This window comes from Phacochoerus africanus, chromosome 9 (genome assembly GCF_016906955.1).
Source record: "Phacochoerus africanus isolate WHEZ1 chromosome 9, ROS_Pafr_v1, whole genome shotgun sequence".
Lineage (NCBI taxonomy): Eukaryota > Metazoa > Chordata > Mammalia > Artiodactyla > Suidae > Phacochoerus > Phacochoerus africanus.
The window spans coordinates 22103956-22112510 of NC_062552.1; the positions used below are offsets into that span (position 1 = coordinate 22103956).

An 8555-nucleotide genomic window follows, 5' to 3' on the forward strand; every position below is an offset into this window, starting at 1 on the left:
CAAATGAACAAATAAAATTGTTTCGTTCAGTGTTGCGAATGAAGTACCTCTAAAGGTTTTGTGCTGATCAAAGACATTTTGAAATTTGTTAAACTTAGGGGAGAGAGGAGTCCCTCCCAACAAAGTTGAGAACAGAGCTAAGAGATTTCATAGAGAGGAAAAAGGCACGGACATTTTTGTAGAAAAGAGCATTTCAACCTCCAAAATTCTGCACTAAATATTTAAAAGTATACAAAAGCTGACGAGTGGAAGAAGGTTTTTATCACAGAGGTTGTCAGAGCTTGGGGTTACTCAGTCCAGCTTCCTTAATGGGGCTTAGGACAGAGCCACAACCAGGACCTGCACCCTGCCTCCTGCATCAGAGAATACCCACCCACCGTTGGTTGATAATAGGCTAAGCCAACCTCGCGCTGTGATAGAAACCACTTTCCATTAGGACGGTAGCTCTACTTTTTTCTAAAAATGTTCTCATGCGTTGCCGATTTATTATAGACATCGTTGCAATGCCAAGTTCTAGAGAAGGTAACAAAAGACAAATGAGCGCGTCTCCTGGTTGTCGGGTATATCACAAAAGCAAAGGGAAAGGAATCGCAGAACCAGGTTTCTGGTACCACTCAGAAAACGGGAGTGCCCGGAGAAGTTCGCGCCGGGAGGCGAGGAAATCGGTCCCTGGAATGCGGAAGGCAGCGGCGGAGGGAAGCTGTGAACGTCCGCGGGTGTGTCTCCCAGGCAAGACAGGAGTAGGCTGGTGGGGTCTGGATTGCGTCCCCCAACATGTGTCAGGCCTGGTTTCACCAGTTATCAAGTATTTGCCAAATAGCTTCTCCACCCCGGGTGTTGTCCATCAGTTTGGTGGTGGTTGTGAAATTTACTCTAAGATTTCTGACTCACAGTGTGTTTGTGACGATTGAGCAAAAAAAAGAACGATTGGATGCACCGCTATAAAAAGCCTGGGAGTACTGCAGGAAGCAGCTGAATGAGCAACGCCCCCGTGTGACGAGGTGGCCGAGTGGTTAAGGCGATGGACTGCTAATCCATTGTGCTCTGCACGCGTGGGTTCGAATCCCATCCTCGTCGCGAAGCTCCCGTTTTGGTGAGTAATTCTTTCTTTATTCATCAGTTGAGTAATTCCTTTGAATTCTCTGTTCTCCACTGCCTTAGCAGTACTTGTCATGGCTGTAAACTTAATTATTAATTGATATACTTGATTCATGTTTCATTCTTCCACCAAACTTTCACTCCAAGTTTTGCTTAACAGGGATTCCCTTACCGAGGAAATAATTGACGAATTAATTGAGGGCCGAAGAAAAACATTGCCTAACAAATTAAAAGGAGCTGATACAATTGTCTATAGAGTAATGTACACAAAATTATGTATATTGAGGCTTATGTGTTATTTAAGGCATTATCAGGCTAATTTTATCTCTACTGAAATTTTTGTCTGTTATCTTTTATAGTAACTTTAAAATCAACCATTATTGTCTAAGGATTCCTGTCTTTTACAAGGAAGAGTATCTCTAGAGATATGACAAAACTAAAAGTACATGCTATACAACATTCTCAGGTCTGCATCTTTCTTCCTGAGAAAAGCAAAGGAAAATGTTAGCAATGTGTAGTTTCTACCTGTGATTTACATCTTAGCAGATCTTTGGAGGGGGGAAAAAAGAGTAACATATTCTTCATTTTATTATTTATTTATTACCTTTTTGTGGTAAGTACTACATTCAAATGATTTAAAAGCATAAAAACTATACAGCAAAGTTTTGTCACCACTTACCCTTTCCACCGTCAGAACACTATTAGCCTTCATGTGTCATTCCAGAAAAAAAAAATGCACGTAAAATATTAAGCTCTCCAAGATATATTGTTAAATGAAAAAGAGCAATGTGTAAAACAATGTGTATATATGCTACTTATTAAAAAGGTAAATATATCTATATCTGAATACATATACCATTTTGGATATGCCATTTTGCATGTGTGTCTGTCCATAGCTATAATATAAATGTCTAGTAGGAGATACACGGTATTCTAGGGTGTATTCATTTGTAAGATATTGCCACATTTCCTTCATATGGATTTTACAATCCCAACCAAGTGGAAAAGAGACCAGACCTGCCTCTGCAGCCCTATAGGAGGGATATTATTGTAACTAGCATTATTACAGATCATCTAAATGGAAGCACAAGCATCCACAGTGAGAAAGAAGTCAGAATCCTGAATTCTCATAAGTTTGGTCTCTCTCTCTCTCTCTCTCTCTCTCTCTCTATATATATATATATATATATATATATACATATATATATATGTATATATATATATTACAGATTTGCTGGATAACTAGTGACAGTTTTTAAATTGGGCTGATTAGAGATTTAGGATTTAGGAGTTCCTGTCGTGGCTTGGTGGTAACTGAATGTGACTACTATCCATGAGGATGAGGGTTCAGTCCCTGGCCTTGCTCAGTGGATTAACTGATCAGTGGTATAGGTTGCAGATGCTGTTCCATTCGACCCCTGGCCCGTGCAATTCTGTATGCCTCAGCTGAGGCCCTAAAAAAGATGGGGGAAAAAAAAAGATTTCATGTATTTTAGGGATTGGTGAGATTAAGTCTGTGTGGTTTTAAGGTAGAACTTTTTGTTCTATTTATGAAAAAAAAATTCAATGTCTAAATCAGAGGTCTGAAATTGGATTGCTGGATTTGAAGCAAATCCAACCAAAAAGGATTACTCAACCAAAAAGGATTACTCTAGTTCATTAGTTCTCAAAAGTGTGCTTGTCTCAAGCAACAGCAGCAGCAGCATCTGGAAACTTGTGAGAAATACAAACTCCAGGGCTGGGGTCCAATAATTTGTGCTTGAACAAGCTCTCTGGGTGATTCTCATTATGCTAAAATTTGAAACTCTAGGTGTGTTTTATTTTATTTTAAAACGTGGTTAACCTAGTTTCTGTCCATCTTGGTAACATCTTTTCTCCCCAGAACCCCCATTTTTCTCATCATTCCAACATCATCATGAGTGTCTATCCTGATCCTTCCCTGCTCTACCAGGATTAATGGTTCTAATCCCTACCCCACCCACAGTGCTAGGACTCACAGAGCAAGCTAATGTAGTGTTAAAAGACACCGGCCAAATATCACCAGGAACAAACCTGACAAAACCCGTTTAATGAATTAACGGAGCGATAGGATACTTCGAGGTAACCGGGGAATGCCGCTCAGCAAGAGAAATGAGTGAAACCTCTTTTAAGAATTGTGTTTCTTTAGGGTGTTCCCTTGTGGAGAAGCGGGTTAAGGGTCCCATGTTGTCACTGCAGCAGCTGGGCGCGGGTTCGATTCCACGTGCAAGTAAAAAAAAAAAAAAAAAGAGTATCTTCAGACTCTGAAGAGGCTCTAGGGGAAGCGGGGGTTGGCTGTAGGTCGGTGGCTGTTTCTGAGGCGGGAGTAGAATGAAGCGCAGATTAACTAGGGATTGGGTCTTGTCAAGAAGAGAGGGCAGTACTAGGTAATAGACGGGAGTAGCAGAGCGGGTCTGGGACATCTTAAAAAGTCACTGATTAACCAAAGAGGAGGGCGTAGTTACATTTTATATCTGCTGCACGATCTTGGGGGAAAACATTGTTTCCTGTTAACTTTGCAGCTGGCATTACCTGCACCCGTCCTCCCAGCCTGATAACAGCAGCGCCACGTTGTTCTTTTTCCATCGAAGTAGCATTTCTTCCTTTCCATCTAGACAGGATTCGCTTTTTCCGTGGACATTTCCTGTTCTTGAGTCTCGGCTTCAGGGAACTATTCCTCGGTTGCTTCGAATCTGAGCGTTCGGGAGACTTTCGAGAGGAAGCCCGCCGAGGTTTCCTCGTTTTCGCCCCCCTCCAAAGGGCCTAGGAGACGAGGCGCGAGAGACTTGCCCTCAGAGGAAACTTAACACTCCCACATTCTCTGCCTGCTGCTGGGTTTGCAGGCGTTTCCAGACTGGGGTTAGGGTCGGGATGGTTGGTGGCGAGGGCAGAAGAGAAGCCCGCCTCTCGCGAATTATCCGGGCGAATTGGAAGCTCTCATCTCCCCAGATGCTCCGCGGCGAAGAAAGCGCCCCCCAGCTGGAGGTTGGAGGTAGGGTTGCCAGGTCAAATGCAGAAGGCCCAGGGACCTTTGAATTTCAGAACAGGAAGAATTTTTTGCATGCAGATGTGGCAAACATGGTAGGTAGCTGCGCGTCGAGAGCGGCCTTCAGGGCGCGGCGGGAGGCGAGGAGGGTTCTCTTCGTCGATTCTGAGGCCAGAGGGCATCTCCGTCCCAGAAAACGTCACTCACTCGCCCTTTCCACTCGCTCCCGAGGTGTTTGTAAACTTCCGAAGGGAAATGTCCGTTTCAGAGCTCTCCAGGGTTCAGCCCACTTGGGACTCACAGACAGAGGCATTAAAGGATGACTAGAGGACTCCTTCGCTTTGGTGCATAACTTGCACTCCTTGAAGCTGAATATATCATTATTACATCGGAAAGGAGTGCTGCTCAAAAATGGGAGAAACGGGCTCCAAGTTAATCAGCGAGAGGCAAATGCAAAACTGGACCCCAAGGTCCCATTGAGACATGGACTCCGACGGTCAGATTCAAAGCTGGTAATGCTCTTACACAACACGACAGTTATTTACGATGTTAAGCTGGACTTTTAAGTGGAATGAACAGGCCTCGTCGGCTGAAGCGGAACTGTGGCTCCTGCACACACAACCTCTCTCAGTCCCCTTTTTTGCTCCAAGTCCAGTTCTTTGATTTTTTCATTCTCTTGTACCTCCAGTTCCCGCGAACCCTCAAACACCCTGCCCGGAGCGGCGCGTTGAAACGGTGTGAGTTAGGGGCCGATGGGTTGCTCCCTCCGATCCTGCCCAATCTTGAGGTCCGCGCTCTTCTCTCAAGGGTAAGTTCCTGGCTCGCTGGCGGCCAGTCTCAGCCTGTGGTGGCCAGAATGATCAGACCTACAAATATAGATGAAACTAAAAGACAGGACTCTAATCAACGTTATGCAGAATAAAGAACTTGGTTGAAATGTATGTACGTATTTCTAGAAAATATAATATACCAAAACACTCTCAGATGAACTAGAAAATCCCAACAGTCCAGTTACAATCGAAGATATAATGTCAACAACCACCCCAAAAATGTGACATAAGTTTCACAGGTGAATTTTAATAAACTATTTACAGAAGAGATAGTTCCAATGCATTTAAAACTGTTCCAGAATATAGAATAAGAAGGGAATATTAGATCTTGGAGTGGAGGGACAATTCGAATATTGATCTTGAGACCTCAATTGATTACCATAAGAAAACCACATATTTTATTCTCATTTATGCTGAATCCTAAATAAAATAGGAGCAAGCAGAATTCAGCAGCACATTAAAGGGATAAATAATTTACTATGGCAAAATGGAGATGAGCATAAAATTTTGTTTAAAATTTTATTTTATTTTTGCTTTTTAGGGCTGCACTCGCAGCATATTGAAGCTCCGAGGCTAGGGGTCCAGTCAGAGATACAGCTGCTGGCCTACACCACAGCCACAGCAACTTGGTATCCAAGCCGAGTCTGCAACCTACACCACAGCTCACAGCAAAGCTGGATCCCTGGCCCACTGAGCAAGGCCAGGGATTGAACCCACATCCTCATGGATGCTAGTCAGATTCCTTTCTGCTGTGCTGCAATGAGAACTCCCTACAATTTTAAACTATTTAAACATACTTCAATGTATTTAAGGAGAACCATCATATACACATCAGATAGATGTGGAAAAGGGATTTAATTATATCAATATCCATTTCGACGTATTAAAACTTTTAAATAAAAAGATAGTTCCTGGAGTTCCCTGGTGGCTCAGTGGGTTAAGGATGGGGCAGTTGTCATTGCTGTGGCTCTGGTCGCTGCTGTGGAGAGGTTCTATCCCAGGATCCCAGCCTGAGGAGTGTTTGCATAACTAGGTGCGGCCAAAAAAGAGAAGAAGAATTAATAGTTCCTTACTTAACACAATAAACATATCTAACGTGCATCAACATCATCTTGCTTTTCAGAGAAGACATTATGTAGCTTTTCTCTGAAGTTAGCAACATATTAGAAAAATGTCCATTCTCACTATTATTGTTTTCTATTGTTCTGGAGGAACCAGACAATGCATTTAACTAAATAAATAAATTGGAAAGAAGGACTTAAATTATCACTAAATTAGGTATATGAAGGTATCCAAGGATTTGCTTATAAAATTAAATATATTTATAAAAAGAAACAAGAGAAATCAATTGCCTTCACACACACATGCAGTGAAAGAAAAGAACCCCATTTACAATAGCAACAAAAGAGATAAAACACTGAGAAGTAAATTTAAGAGGAAATGACAAGATCAACTATCAAAAAAACTTTAAATATTGTTGACTGACCCAAGATACGGAGAAGGCATATCAATTTCTTCAACATGTCAGTTTAGGTGTTGAATATAATGCCAATAAAAATTTGCATGGAATTTCATTTCAAAACTGGATAAATAGCTTTTGAAGTTTACGTGAAAAGTAAATAAATATTAGTAACAGGAAAATTCAGAAAAGGATGACAAGGAAGACATAGGCCTTCTGCATTTTAAAACATATTACAAATTACAACAAAAAAAAATGTTGTAGTGTGAAGAGTATGGACAATCCAGAAGTGGGCTCCAATATTTAAGCATTTAGTAAAAATGGCACGTCAAGTCAGTGTAGAAAAGATAGATCATTCAATAAATGGTACTGGCACATCTGGGTAGACATCTGAAAAAAATGGAGTGTAAATGTCACATCTTACAACTGGGTAATTTCCAGGTGATTCACAAATTTAAACAGGAAAAATAATAAAACCATAAAAGCCCTTGAAGAAACCACACAATAATTTTTCTTTTATAGTCTTTGCACAAGGGAGACTTCTTGCAATCACAGAAAACACAAAAATTAGTAAATTTAACTACTTAAAATTTTAAAATTTCAGTGTAGCTAATACCAGCACAAAGTAGAGTGAAAAAATTCCAAATTATCACAAGGGGCTAATTTCCCTAATATATAATGATCATCAAGTCAATGGAAAGACCGTCACAAGAGGAAAAGGAAGAGGATATGAACAAAAAATTCACAGAAAGGAAATGTACATGAATATTAATTTATTCAACCTTGTTCATTTTTAAAGGCCTGTTAATAATACTACAATAATATACCATTTTTTACCTATCATGTTTGGCAAAGGTTAAAAAATTTGATGAAGGGAGTTTCCATTGTGGTTTAGGGGGTTAAGAACCCAACTGGTATCCATGAGGATGTAGGTTTGATCCCTGGCCCTGCTCAGTGGGTTAAGGATCCAGCATTGCCATGAGCTGTGGTGTAGGTCACAGACGAAGCTCGCATTTGACCCCTAGCCTGGGAACTTCCATATGCTGCAGATAAGGCCCTAAAAAGCAAAAAAAAAAAAAAAAAAAAGAAGACTGGAGGTGATGGCACTTTCACATATTATTAAAGAGCTGTAAATTGTTATAATTATTTTTGAGGGCAATTTAGTGGTCTATATACATGTTACAAATATATACACTCTTTGATGTAGAAATTCTATTTCTAGGAATTTGCCCTAGACATATACTCGTACTTGTGTAAGATGATGTATGTATGAAACTATTTAGCTAAGTATTGTTTATGAATAGAAAATAATTGGAAGTAGCAAAATTGCTCATCAATAGAGGACTGGCTGAAAAAAAAATCTATATACTGGAATATTATACTGTCAAAAATAAAGAAATAAATCTACATCTATAGCTATGGGGAAAACTCCAAGATATGCACCTGAGGTATATGGAGGTTCCCAGGCTAGGGGTCAGAATTGGAGCTGTAGCTGCTGGCTTATGCTACAGCCACAGCAACGCTGGATCCAAAGCCGCATCTGCAACCTACACCACAGCTCACTGCAATGCCGGATTGCTGACCCACTGAGTGGGGCCAGGAATCAAACCCACATCCTCATGGATGCGGGTTCGTTAACCACTGAGCCACGATAAGAACTCCCCAAGATACACTGGTAAATAAGCAAAATAGGGAGTTGTATATGTAATATTCTATTATTTGTGTAAAATAATGAAAATATATTATAAATAAATATTTGCTTCCCTCTAAAAACCTCCAGAAGAAATCCAGAGCTTTGGCTATTTTTAGGGAATGAAATTAGATGGTTAGGGGCAGTAGTAGGATGGAAATTTTCATTAAAATTTTCTTAAATGTAAAAATGTTTAAATAGATGAGGGAGGGAGAGAGCGAGGAGAATGGAAAAACTAGTACATATCCAGAATCTCTTAACCATAGATCTAAAATCCATTAAAATTCTGAAAATTTTTTTCCTCCATAAATTTGGCACTAAAACTCATCTGAGGCAAGTCTTGATGTGAACTGAAGTGAGATTTCTTTAAGTAGTCTTTTAAAAAATTTGAATTCTGAAACACAGTTACTCCCAGTTTTCTGTATAATATATAATCAACATCATATACACACTTACACTTATAATTGTTCATTT

The 8555-nt window shown here is 40.3% G+C and overlaps 1 non-coding gene across 1 annotated transcript; it reads left to right on the top strand.

Annotated features, from left to right (window-relative positions):
* The first annotated feature begins 995 nt into the window (after window positions 1-995).
* On the top strand, window positions 996-1077 carry TRNAS-GCU (transfer RNA serine (anticodon GCU)). Its single transcript has one exon. It is a non-coding gene; the product is annotated as a tRNA-Ser (tRNA).
* The last annotated feature ends 7478 nt before the right edge of the window (window positions 1078-8555 follow it).